At 44.5% G+C, this 12,843-nt stretch overlaps 1 pseudogene; it reads left to right on the top strand.

Annotated features, from left to right (window-relative positions):
- Positions 1-4,804: 4,804 nt before the first annotated feature.
- Positions 4,805-6,125, top strand: LOC113567628 (annotated as a pseudogene).
- Positions 6,126-12,843: the final 6,718 nt, after the last annotated feature.

The raw sequence follows: 12,843 nt of genomic DNA, 5'->3' as shown, positions 1-12,843 counted from the left end.
TGTACTTCACGCTCGCTTAACTCGCCACCAGAAATTTCTTTGCGTGCGCGACGTCGAATTCGCTGTTGAAAGAAACGTGCTGGTAGACTGCCGGAAAAAAAAAAAAATTCTGAACAAGTACAAGCAGTTAAATAAAACTATCACGCGATTTCTAATGTTAATGTTTATGTGTCTAAAAAAAGAACGTGCACGATTTTGCAGACCAGTAAACGCACAGTAAATGTTAAGAAAGATAAAGGCGCACGTGCGCACGGATCAATGATTGATGTGGTTTTGCGGGTTTCTTCCCTCGTGCGCTTTCACTGAGCTCACGGAACCCCACTTCCTCTCACCAAAGCTCGATAGCGAACGGTGACGACCCCGATGCACCGGAGCGCCTGTGGAAGTTTCATGTTTGTTGACAGACAGGTGGAGTCGGAGGAAGGTAGACATTGGACCATTGGCCTTTGTTCTGAGCTAGTAAAGGCACGCTAAGTTAAACTGGCGGCCAGAGAGAAACAGGATGAGCGAATGCCTGTGCAGGAAACGCACGTGCATAAGGAATGGAAAACAAACTAGGTTTTGAAAGCTAGTTGAGGTACGCAGTGACTCAGGGTGCAGCAGGGGAGATACTGTAGGGTTGGATCTCAGCAGTGCAGGGCACACAGATGGAGCTCCCTCTGACAGGTGCAGCAGGTGGAGGTGTCTGGTCTCCCCTGTGCACAGCATGGTATGGACTCTGGTCCAGTTTTCCATGTTTTGGGTTGTGAATTAGTCCACAGTCCTGCTGGCCTGCAGGACACTGAGCACAGACAGAAGAGCGCTCATTCGGCTGTGTGGTTTATCTTCACATGTCCATGGTGGAGGCCACACACACACACACACACACACACACACACACACACAAATCTTGCGATAGGGGCATTTGTGTTTCCCTGTGGTGATGGGGGCATTTTTGTGTCTCATTGGTGATAAGGGCATTTGTGGCTCCGACCCCAACGCTTGAGGAATGTTTCCAACAGACCCTGGAACAGCATTCAAGTTCAAGTTTACTTACGTAACCCGTTTCACACTCGACAGCAAGTCAAGGTGATTTACATGGGCTGAAGTCAAAGGAAACAGACAATAGTGTGATTCTAGCAACAGCACAAACACCTCATCACACTCTAAAATCCTTAGGCCTCTGTGTGAGTGTGTGTGTGTGTGTGTGTGTGTGTGTGTGTGTGTAAAACATCAGAAAAGTGTGTGTATTACATAAGCTTTACATGTGCTTCAGCACAATTCATATACCCATTCAGCCTCTATTCATTAGTCATCAGCGCGGCGTAGAGGAAGACACCAGCGGGACTGAGCTACCCTCCACATCTCTCTCACTGCTGCTGGCTGGGTTGTTTTGGGTATCAACCACTCTCCACCCAGTAGTGACAGCTGTGTCGCCATGGCAATGCATTTGACAGGCCTATCAGCTCAGCAGCTAGTGCTGTGTCATTCCCATGTGGGCGTCACCGCTGTGAGGACAGGCCTGTGTGTGAGGCACAGTGCTTCCACATGGCTCCTGTGTTCACAACATGACCTCAAAAAGGAGACGGACACACTGGCCATGACAGCAGAAGAGCCAAAGTACACACACAGAGAGAGAGAGAGACAGAGAGGAAGGCAGGTATGAGAGAGAGAGAGAGAGAGAGAGAGAGAGAGGGAGAGGCATGTTGTTTAATACATTTATATGCATTAAACATATGGTGGAGTTTGTGTTTGGTCTATGAGGCGTAGTTGTGTTCTTTTTAGTAGTTATTTTAACGTAGACACAATTACCGTCATTAATCTGTCATTACTGCCATTACCGTGGTTACCGGCGCGTCTGCCTTTTAGTAATCTCCCCATTTAACTGATCCGGTTCTTCGTCTGTCTTCCTCTGCAAGGCCGCGACGGTGCATAGCGCTTTGCCTCACACATGTGACGGGTTCACGGACACCTCTTCCCACATCCATCCCGTCCCCAGATCAGGTCTGTGCTCCAGACAACACGCAGGCTACAAAAGAAGGCTGGATTCTTCTCTTTTTCTCTGTTGTTATTCCATCAGTTTGATCACACATTCAGAAACGCTGGCTCTGCAGGTCGGAGATCACAGTTATCTGTCAATGGAGAATGACTTTTTCCTTGCTCCCTGTCAGCTGAGCACGTGAAGAAGGTCCAGACCTGACACTCTCTTAACCTGGATGTGTGCACACGTCACACCCCTCTGAAGGTGAGTGAGTGTATACGCATATCTTCAGAAAAGAATTAAAGGAGGATCCATTTTTTATAGGGTCACTTTTTTCTTCTTTATATCCAGTAGCATGAGCTGATGTAACACCAAGTGTGTGCTCTTATATCGCAACACTTACTGACAGACACGTGAGCTCTTCTCTCTCTGGTCTCCAAGCAGACAGGAACTGTCATGACTGAAAGAAACACTTAAATCAATAGTCACTCGCTTCTGAATTCTTGATTTCTGTGATATAGGGAACCAAGCATCAGAAAGTGCTCAGAGTCAACCCTACACTGCCAGGCATGTGTGAAGGTGTACATGACCTGACACACACACACACACACACACACACACACACACACACACACACACACACACACACACCAGACACACCTCAAGTTCAGACCCACGTGTGTAATTGCCCGTTCTTGAAAACACACATACAGAGGAACAGCACCAAAGCCTTGTGTGTATGTTAGTGGGTGTAGTCTGCTGCTTTGTTTTTGTTATCATTTTGTCGTGGGTGAACAGATGGAAAGAACACGGACATCAGTTTTCTTGACGTGTTGAAGTCAGGTTAAAATGTAGTTTTTGACCAGACCAGATATCAGCACGATGCAGTTGTGAAACATGTTTGGTGACTTCCTCAGCTGCACCTCAGCAAGTCCAGCTCTGTTTCATCACACATTCAACAAACTCCCGTTGGTTTCACATTAAAATGTGCTGTCAGATGATGTTGGATCAATACACAGCCTGTTGCTGCTCCAGCCTTTTCTCTTCTGATCCTGACAATTTAATTTAAATGTGATTCACTTACGTTCTCTGCAGAAAGGGTAGCAAAAACCACTCTCTCCAGGGATCCTGGTAAATACGCACACACACACATTCAACACCTGCTGATTCAGGTGGATATTTCACCTCTCAACAAGTTTCAAGGTTCATGTCTGTGGCAGCAGTTGGAGTTGTGATCAGACTATTGTGATCAGACTGTCATCTGTTCAGATTATTCACCAGCATAGTGATTTGTGTGTTTTTTTTAACATTTTACAAGCCTGCAAATTAAAGCACATTGTGGTATGCCAGTGCATGTAATCGTACCCTATTGTGATGCAGGCATTTAACACCATCTTTATTCCAGAGTCAGCGCAAGAATCAGTTTTTCAGTGCAAGAATCTATTTTTGCAAACTTGTTAAAAAACACTTAGCAAGCTGAATTAACAAGTGTGGTGACATTGATGGTTTTAGCAGATCTGCAGGCCTGAGAAGTCCTGAGAAGTCTTGAGAAGTCCTGAGAATCCAGATCCAGTGCCAGGGCAATAACATATCCACTGAGCTCCAGTCCTGAGAGTCCAGAACTGGTGCCAGGGTTTCCTAACCTGCCGTCTCCTGTTCCTTATGAGGAACACTGTGGGAGAGAAAATAGCTTTACCACAAGCAGAGACTTCCAGTATGACTTCCTGTAAGACCTGTGGTGTGATCATAACAACAACAAAAAAAAAAAATGTAAATGTGAAAGTCAAAAAGGCTCACAGTCAAACAAGTGCATATTATAGTTCTCTATTGTGAGGGTGTGACCACAGGCAAGGTTAGGAGGCACATTAAGAGTCAAAAACCACAGTTTTACTGACTAAAAATGTAGGAACTTTGTACAAAGTATTTCTGTTGAAAAATAAAATAGGATCATGATATTTCTCTGGCTCTTGGATTCAGAGATTTCAGAATTCATATTCAGCACTGTGGATCAAACCATTTGACATAAGAGGTGTACATGCAAAGCCCTGCCCTTTCGGATGTGCAACACTAACAGCCCACAGATACAGGTGCAATACTTACTACAGAGTGTAAAATACTGCAAATACTGTCTGTTCTTATAGATTATTGTAGTTCTCTTTTACAGTACTGATTTACCCTCTAGATAAGCACAAATTCCTACATTACCCAGAAATCATAGCAAGGCCGTAAGACATGCCCAGTTAGGCCCTTGCTTCCTTTAAACCAACCGCAGCAGAGATCCTTGGGAACAGATGTAGAGGACAGTATTAATGTGACTGTTCAGATATCAATAAAATCTGCCTCTACCTTAGTAGTGTGCATCATTATATATATACACATTATAAGACACATAGTCTGCAGTGGCAGTGCATGTAAGAATGGTATACTACAGAGATCACACACACACCTGAACCACTGGTCCAAACGACCGTAACCATGACAGCAGAGAGTGCTGAAATGCTGTAGAGGAGTGTAAAGTGTGTACGCTTTAAGAGAGGAAGGGTTACCAACGCACATCAGATCAGCAAGGTGCGTTTTTAATGCTTAGACAAGCTTTTTTGGCAAAAGTTGAAAAGGACTCTCTGTACCAGCACCAAATTAGTCATTCTGGCAGCATGCAGAAAAAGAAAGAAAGCGATTGTGGGGGGACAGATAAAAGTCACTCACATAAAAACGGAAACACATGCCCTCTGTGGAATAAAAGTACCATAACACAGTTTCCAGAAAAGGCCTGGACGATTTGTCATGCGTTGTTTTGCCAATAGCATTGGCAGTAAAGTGTTGTGGAGGTTGTGTCTCGTGGGAATGAAGAGGACAGCCACATTCCTGTGGGACTCTGTGCTGTGGAGTTTTAACTGTACGACACACTGAAGGGTGACAGTTCACCCAGTGAACTGTGTGAGACACAGTGATGAACTAACCAGGTCAACCAGCCGACACAATGGTCAAGGTGAACACCACATGAGTATGTGTAGTATGATGGATAGTGTGATGTGTAGTGTACTGTGTGTATTGTGCAGTGTGTGGTGTGATGTGTAGTGTGATGTGTAGTGTACTGTGTGTAGTGTGACGTGTAGTGTAATGTGTGTATTGTGCAGTGTGTGGTGTGTAGTGTAATGTGTGTATTGTGCAGTGTGTGGTGTGATGTGTAGTGTACTGTGTGATGTGTAGTGTAGTGTGATGTGTAGTGTAATGTGTGTATTGTGCAGTGTGTGGTGTGATGGGTAGTGTGATGTGTAGTGTGATGTGTAGTGTAATGTGTGTATTGTGCAGTGTGTGGTGTGATGGGTAGTGTACTGTGTGTAGTGTGATGTGTAGTGAACTGTGTGTAGTGTAATGTGTGTATTGTGCAGTGTGTGGTGTGATGTGTAGTGTGATGTTTGTAGTGTACTGTGTGTAGTGTGATGTGTAGTGAACTGTGTGTAGTGTGATGTGTAGGTATTGTTATGATTGAAATTTATTTTTCATTTATTTTAGCCAAACAGGTTATCTTCTATGAGGACATGAACTTCTTGGGTCAGTCCTAAGACTGCACAGGTGACTGTTACTACGAGTGGAGGGCAGCGATTGGATGGGGTACGACTGCCCCAACTATACGGGAAACAGCTCCTTCCTGAAGACAGGAAGACAAGAACATGTGGGATAGGGAACATGGGGTAGATGAGTAACTACCTCAGCTCCCTGCGCGACCCCTCGGGTCCGACTATTCCAGCCGACTAACAGAAAGTTCTCACTGTAACTTACAAACCTTCCCACCGAGCGTGAAAATGTTTTTCTCTTCCGAAACAGCACAGAGGATCCTACAGAATGAGGATCTATGACAGGGAGAACATCATGGGTCAGATGATGGAGATGACGGATGACTGCGATCCCTTCACGGATCACTACCGCTGTTCCGGCGGCTGCATGTCCTGCCGGGTGATGGACGAACACTGTCTCGTGTACGAGCATTCCCACTACAGGGGCAGGATGTGGAATTTCAGTCCTGGGGAGAACAGGAACTTCAGGAACTGGGGTGGCATGAATTTTGTGAGAATGAGATGTATCATGGACTCCTGGTATTAAAATTCATGTAAACTAAGTGTATCTGGAGGTAATTTAGGTAAGTGACCGTTGTCAGCCAGAGGAGGATGGCCCCCTTTGAGCCTTGGTTCCTCTCAAGATTTCTTCCTCGTGCTCTAGAGAGTTTTTCCTCACCACTATCACCCTTGGCTTGCTCTCTGGGGGCTTGGTCTTGGATATTTGTAAAACCGCTTTGTGACAACATCTGTTGTACAAAGCGCTATAGAAATAAATTTGACTTGTCTTTACTAATTTCAAATAAATATTTAAAAAGAAAACAAAGATGAATCAGTACATTTGTTTCTTTAATTCATAAACGGTAAGTAAAGCAGCATCCGGACTGAATGTGACTTGTGTTTAAAGATGTAACACATGTCGATCACCATGTGCTTTGTTCCTGGGGATTTGACCTCATTCTCCTGTAATCTGGGACTGGAAACAGACTCGTCTGACCTTCCAGGTGCCGTTCATGTCTTTGTCTGTTTTCGTTAATGTTATCAGGTGAGAAGCTCCTGCCTGCAATTCAGTTTTCATGTGGTGGGACTGAGAAACTTGGACTGTCTGCTTTTAAAGATGCATCCCATAACCACCCGAGTGCGCTGCAGTTTTAGCCAATCAATGGAAACATTTTAAAATAGAGAGTTCATGATTTCCTACAGTGAAAGAGTTTTCGATTCTTAATTTTTTATGTTTATTCAGCTTGTTCTAGCAAAATACCACATATTTGGTATGAAGAACTTTGAGCTCACTGATGCCACAGCACTCTACACCTGTTTGGACTGTTGACACTGGTGGACTTTACCAGTTTGACAGGAGTGGTGGGACAGGGCATTCTGCACCTGACCAGTGCTGGACTGAAGAGACATGTGACCTCACTAGTGCTGGACTGAAGAGACATTTGACCTCACCAGTGCTGGACTGAAGCGAAATGTGACCTCCCCAGTGCTGGACTGAAGCGACATTTGACCTCACCAATGCTCGACTAAAGAGACATTTGGCCTCACCAGTGCTGGACTGAAGAGACATGTGACCTCGCCAGTGCTGGAATAAAGAAATATGTCACCTTACCAGTGCTGGAGTAAAGAGACTTGTGACCTCACAGGTGCAGGACTGAAGTGACATGTGACCTCACCAGGGCTGGACGGAAGTGAGATGTGACCTCACTAGTGCTCAACTAAAGAGACATGTGACCTCAGCAGTGCTGCACTAAAGAGACATGTGACCTTACCAGTGCTGGACTAAACAGATATTTATCCTCATTAGTGCTGAACTGAAGTGACATGTGACCTCATCAGTGCTGCACTGAAGAAACATGTGACCTCACCAGTGCTGGACTAAAGAGACATTTGACCTCACCAGTGCTGGACTGAAGCGACATGTGACCTCAGCAGTGCTGGACTGAAGAGACATTTGGCCTCAGCAGTGCTGGACTAGAGAAACATGTGACCTCACCAGTGCTGGACTGAAGTGACATGTAACCTCTCCAGTGCTGGACTAAAGTGACATGTGACCTCAGCAGTGCTGGAATGAAGTGACATGTGACCTCAGCAGTGCTGGACTGAAGAGACATTTGGCCTCAACAGTGCTGGACTGAAGAGACATGTGACTTAGCTAGTGCTGTACTGAAGTGAGATGTGACCTCACCAGTGTTGGAGTATAGAGACATGTGACCTCACCAGTGCTGGACTAAACAGACATTTATCCTCATTAGTGCTGAACTGAAGTGACATGTGACCTCATCAGGGCTGCACTGAAGAAACATGTGACCTCACCAGTGCTGGACTAAAGAGACATTTGACCTCACCAATGCTGGACTAGAGAGACGTGACCTCCCCAGTGCTGGACTGAAAAGACATGTGACCTCACCAGTGCTGGACTAAAGAGACTTATGACCTCAGCAGTGCTGGACTAAAGACACATATGGCCTCAGCAGTGCTGGACTAAAGACACATATGGCCTCAGCAGTGCTGGACTAAAGTGACATGTGACCTCACCAGTGCTGGACTACAGAAACATGACCTCACCCGTGCTGGACTACAGAGACTTATGACCTCAGCAGTGCTGGACTAGAGAAACATGACCTCACCAGTGCTGGACTGAAGTGACATTTGACCTCGCCAGTGCTGGACTGAAGCGACATATGACCTCACAGGTGCTGGACTGAAGTGACATGTGACTTCATCAGTGCTGTAATGAAGTGAGATGTGACTTGTCCAGTGCTGGAGTAAAGATACATTTGACCTCACCAGTGCTGGACTGAAGAGACATGTGACCTCAGCAGTGCTGGATTGAAGTGACATGTGACCTCACCAGCACTGGACTAAAGAGACATTTGACCTTACCAGTGCTGGACTGAAGTGACATCTGATCTCACCAGTGCTGGACTAAAGAGACATTTGACCTTACCAGTGCTGGACAGAAGAGACATCTGATCTCACCAGTGCTGGACAGAAGAGACATTTGGTTTACTTTAACAAATCTGATAAGATGGTCTTGATTGTGCAAAGGAAAAAAACAGTAGCATATGAAAGTAAGTGGGCACTGTGTGGCACTCTAGGGGACCAGTGTTCCAAGACCCTTAGGCAGTTAATGGGTTACTGTAATCCAAAAGTAATGAAAAGTAATCATATTAAAGTAATCAGATTATAATCTAGTAATTCTTTGGATTGGGTTACATTTTAATAGGTTGTCACTAATCAATAATGGAAGTATAATATAATATCTTATATCTTCTAAACCTGTATACTGCAATACAAGAACTTAACCCTACCATTAATGAACTCAGACATATAGCTAAATGAAATGACCTGTGGTTCAGCGTGAATTCACTATGGACACTCAAACCAAAACATTCAGTTAGCTTCTTAAAAAGCAACACAGCCTTATGTAGAGAGTTAAGATGTAGATGCAGTTGAAAGTTGAGTGTTGTTACAGGTGTTTCCAGGTGAGTGTTGGTGCAGGTGTTTCCAGGTGAGTGTCGGTACAGCTGTTTCCAGGTGAGTGTTGGTACAGGTGTTTCTCACTCAGGACTAGTATCTCTCAGTTCTCTCACTCATGCAGGTGTTTCCAGGTGAGTGTTGGTACAGGTGTTTCCAGTTGAGTGTTGGTACAGATGTTTACAGTAGAGTGTTGTTACAGGTATTGCTAGTAGAATGTTGTTACAGGTGTTTCTAGTTCAGTGTTGGTACAGCTGTTTCCAAATGAGTGTTGGTACAGGTGTTTCCAGGTGAGTGTTGGTACAACTGTTTCCAGGTGAGTGTTGGTACAACTGTTTCCAGGTGAGTGTTGGTACAGGTGTTTCCAGGTGAGTGTTGGTACAGGTGTTTCCAGGTGAGTGTTAGTACAGCTGTTTCCAGGTGAGTGTTAGTACAGCTGTTTCCAGGTGAGTGTTGGTACAGGTGTTTCCAGGTGGGTGTTAGTGCAGCTGTTTCCAGGTGAGTGTTGGTACAGGTGTTTCTAGCTGAATGTGAGAGCTCCTCCAGTCCACTGCTCTGCCGCGTTCATGAATAGCTCATGTATTCCCCAGCCCATAATTATACACAGCTGAAAGCTCCAGATGCTCCACCCACATCCTAAAGTCCCAATTTGCGCATTTTCAGAGGGCAGGAGAAGGAACAGATGACAAAGGGATGATGATTAAAACAATTACTGACATCAACCTTTCTGACTACAGAGGAACATGATTTATTGTATGATTTATGTTTAAATGGTTGCTAAGCCTGCTGACTGTAGGAGTGTCTGCACAGGCTAACCTCATCCCCAGCTTCACTGTCCCCGTTTCCCATTACTGAAACCACAGCCTCTACTGACACTACAAATGAGGTTGAGAGGGTGAAATTCAGCCACGCTGTAGGCCATGTTTTCTGCTTAAATAAACAAACATTAAACAAACAAACTTCAGGACACTGAAAATTCAGAAAGTCATCAGTTTGATATATAACCTTTGAAGAGATCGCAGACTGGCACCCAGTAAGTGGAAGGATATGTAATTATTCCCTAAACCTAAACCTAACCCTGACCCTAATTCTAACTCTAACCCTAATCCCTAACCCCTAATCCCTAATCCCTAACCCTAACCCCTAATCCCTAACCCTAACCCTAATCCCTAACCCCTAATCCCTAATCCCTAACCCTAACCCTAATCCCTAATCCCTAACCCTAACCCCTAATCCCTAACCCTAACCCTAATCCCTAATCCCTAACCCCTAATCCCTAATCCCTAACCCTAACCCTAATCCCTAATCCCTAATCCCTAACCCTAACCCCTAATCCCTAACCCTAACCCTAATCCCTAATACCTAATCCCTAACCAAGTGTATGGACATGTAGCTGGTTTTGTAGATTAGCAAAACAAGCTAAACTGAGCTTGCCCTGCTTCCAGCTCAAGACTTTTAACACAGAGCTGTTTACCGCAACAGTCCAAAACCAATGCGGCTTATCTCCTAAATCTGATATAACTAAATCTGCAGGTTTCTTCAGTGGCCCCCACTCTCTGAGCTCACGAACCCGCCTTATAAAGGCTGAGGGCAGATCAGCTTCCACTGCTGAGTAATTGATACTGTTTGGGTGGAGCTGTGTTGGTGTCTGTGTGACATTACCAGCCACCCTCAGTTGAACTAATTAAACGTAATTGGATTGAAACATTCTTCTTGAGCTTTGACGTCCGCTCATCCCTGAAATGAGGCAGCTCAGGCGAACACTGCAAACACGTTATTTGCTATTGTTACACTGATCAGCATCTCGTCTCAGGCTTTCATGTGGCTGCCCCGTCATAATAATAATGAATTGCAGCTGTGTGTTACAAAAACAAGGGGGAGGTGTGTGTGTGTGTGTGTGTGTGTGTGTGTGTGTGTGTGTGTGTATTTTCTGTGTGGAGGTCTGTGTGTGTGTCTTTGTGTGAAGGTGTGGCTGTGGGTGAGTGTGTAGGGGGAGGTGTGTGTGTGTGTGTGTGTGTGTGGAGCGTGTGTTGGGGGAGGTGTGTGTATATGTGTGTGTGTAGGTGTGTGTGTGTGTGTGTGTGTGTGTGTGTGTTTAGATGTGTGTGTGTATGTGTGTGTGTGTGTTTAGATGTGTGTGTGTGTGTGTGTGTGTGTCGGAGGTGTGTTCAACCATGTTCCAGCACATAATTATTTCAAACATAATCTATGTTTTGTTTTTCTCTCAATTAATCAATTAATCACATGATTAAGGTGATATTTAAATGAATATTTAAATAGAGAAGTTTCACATCACTTTTTTCCTGTATATGTAATTATTAATACAGCATATGTCTAGATTTAGCTTACATTTAATGTATTATACAAAATGGGTTAAATGTGTTAGGTAGGTTAATGTATGATATATGAATGTGAGTGTTAGGTAATGCATGATATATGAATGAGTGTTAGGTAATGCATGATATATGAATGTGAGTGTTAGGCAATGCAGGATATATGTATGTGAGTGTTAGGTAATGCATGATATATGAATGTGAGTGTTAGGTAATGTATGATATATGAATGTGAGTGTTAGGTAATACATGATATAGGAATGTGAGTGTTAGGTAATGTATGATATATGAATGTGAGTGTTAGGTAGTACATGATATATGAATGTGAGTGTTAGGTAATGTATGATATATGAATGCGAGTGTTAGGTAATACATGATATATGAATGTGAGTGTTAGGTAATACATGATATATGAATGTGAGTGTTAGGTAATGTATGATATATGTATGTGACTGTTAGGTAATACATGATATATGAATGTGAGTGTTAGGTAATGTATGATATATGAATGCGAGTGTTAGGTAATGTATGATATATGAATGTGAGGTAAAAACATTGAATACATCCACCTTACACTAAATAAAGCAGAGACCCCTCCCCCAAACGGACACATGGACACACAAACACAAATTCACACACACGCGCTCGCACACACACACACATGCTGGATTATTGTTTACTCAGCAGGAGTTCAGCGCTGAACATCAACACAACAGACATGTACACACACACACACACACACACACACACACACACACACACTGAATGCTGCATAAGTAAGAGTCTGACAGAAAGGAAAAAGGACAGTAGAAGAAGGGAAGGATTAACACTCTGGACTGATATTCTCAACTCTCTCACTCTGCACTGATATCTCTCACTCTGCACTGATATCTCTGAGTTTTCTCACTCTGCACTGATATCTCTCATCTCTCTCTCTGTGGACTGATATCTCTCTTATTCCTCCTCTCTTTCTTTTTCTTCTTCTTTAATCTGAAGTGCTGTTCCCTCTCTCTGCCGCTTCCTCCATCTTTATGTTCTTTCACGTAGCCAAGAGGCTCAGACACAATCACAGCAATCTCTCTCTCCCTCCCTCCCTCTCTCTCTCTCTCTCTCTCTCTCTCTCTCTCCCTCCCTCCCTCTCTCTCTCTCTCTCTCTCTCTCTCTCTCTCCCTCCCTCTCTCCCTCCCTCTCTCTCCCTCCCTCTCTCTCCCTCCCTCTCCCTCTCTCCCTCCCTCTCTCTCTCCCTCCCTCTCTCTCTCCCCCTCCCTCTCTCTCTCTCTCTCTCCCTCCCTCTCTCTCTCTCTCTCTCTCCCTCCCTCTCCCTCTCTCCCTCCCTCTCTCTCTCTCTCTCTCTCTCTCTCTCTCAAGCGTGTGCCTAATCCACTCACCGTGTCTGAGGGTCTTCCCCTCCCCGCTCGGAAACTCTCCCACACAGCTGCTCGTCTCTGTCCATTATGCATGACTCAAAGATTGAAATGAACACATCTTCAAGCTCTCACAAATGGTATCTTAA

The sequence above is a fragment of the Electrophorus electricus genome, chromosome 9 (genome assembly GCF_013358815.1).
Source record: "Electrophorus electricus isolate fEleEle1 chromosome 9, fEleEle1.pri, whole genome shotgun sequence".
In the NCBI taxonomy this organism is placed as follows: Eukaryota; Metazoa; Chordata; class Actinopteri; order Gymnotiformes; family Gymnotidae; genus Electrophorus; species Electrophorus electricus.
This window is presented reverse-complemented; position numbering and strand designations above follow the sequence as displayed.